Genomic DNA, 1,684 nt, shown 5'->3' on the forward strand with positions numbered 1-1,684 from the left:
ACGGGCCAATCAGAGCAACAAAACACGTGACATAGCTGCTATCGAGGTACGCGTGCGCAGCTACCGAGGAATAACACAAACCATGGCGACTACAGACATGTCAGTACACGACTTTTGTCATTTTTTCTAAAGAAAACAACTCAATGCTGTTCTTTGTTCTTTTAACGAAGAAATGTCATCAGGTTCTGATAAAACTGGCGCTTTAGCAGCATCCACGCTTTCTCTTCCGTCATAATTGCACTGGCCTCTTGTTGCTGCTTGTTTACGTCACTACTCCGCCGCAGCTGAAATTACTGCCCCTCGTCGCTGATTAGTCCTGTCACTTTCTAACTGGGCCCAAACGGTTCAGATGGGAGCCTTGCAAGATGGATTAGCCAGTGAAAAATAAGGAAATGGGCGTATCCATCTGCTTTGCAAGGTTATATCATGCCAGGACGTACAAAAACATCTTGGACCCATTTTGCCAAGTAAACAGGAAGTCCTTCAATATTTTTTTTGTTACAACATTGGTCAGCCAAACTATTTCCAGGTGTTCCTTTAGGACAGTGGTTCCCAACCATTTTTCATCGGAGACCCCCCACTCGTTTCAAAGACAATCTGAGCCCCCCCCAAGATCCTAACAAAAAAATGATATTGTCATATTGTTGCCAAAAATCAGTCAAAAATCATTGGTAAAACCCTAAGGAACCCTAATTTTGACAACCTCAGAGCAGACAAAGCCTTACCCTGGGCTGAGATTTTTGGCGCCCCCCCAGGGTGTCCCGGACCCCAGGTTGAGAACCACTGCTTTAGGATTATATAGTCTGAAGGCATTCATCTGATTGACTAAAAAATTGTTGTCTGCTAGAAAAGACCTCAGGTAGTCTCTGCAAAGTTGACCAAATCTGCCAGTGCTTTTTCTTTAAATTAAGTACATTTTTACTAGAGTAACTGTACCTTTACTTGAATACAATAAGCCTGTACTTTTTCCACCCCTGCCTGTTGATGGCAGGATCATGTCTCAGTGTGTGAAAAAATGACTAAATGATCAAATCAAAAGTCATTTCACTAGATTTTAGACCTTTGCCTATTCTATCTATTCTTAAATATAAAAAGAAAACCACACTGTATTTCAATTAATATTTTTTCCGAGTCAAAAAAAAAGAAGCAAAAACCACTATTTTATATATGGGTGCCATTTCCGCAACATAAGTCTAAACACCCTGTAAGTAGCAGCAATCAGCCACTAGATGGCAGAAGGTGGATGGTATATTTTTTTCTTTATTTTTCAACACCTGATATGTTTTGATTGTGTTGCCAGTAGTCTCGGTGGAAAGAAATCACAGTGGCAAGTTGAATTTTCTGGCACCATGAATTGTGAGGTGTTCTGATAAAATGCCAGTGTTTAGGCCTATTTGAAATGTGTGATTTTTGTGTCTATTATATGTTAAGATACTGTTTTGCTGTGTAGTTTGTAATTTTTACCATGTTGTAAGCATATAATATTATGTAAACCTGGCTTTAAAGTTATTTTTTCATTTCAGTGATGGATAAAGTCATTATAAAATAAAGAAAGGAATCCTCCAAATCACAGAGATGTTACTATTGTTTTGCGGTCACAGTTGATTGGTTGCGAAGTGAGCGAGTGTGTTTTTTTGAAGAAAGGTAGAGTCACATGACCAGGCACTGCCTACCACGGGGAGCT

This window comes from Cheilinus undulatus, linkage group 7 (assembly GCF_018320785.1).
Source record: "Cheilinus undulatus linkage group 7, ASM1832078v1, whole genome shotgun sequence".
NCBI lineage: Eukaryota > Metazoa > Chordata > Actinopteri > Labriformes > Labridae > Cheilinus > Cheilinus undulatus.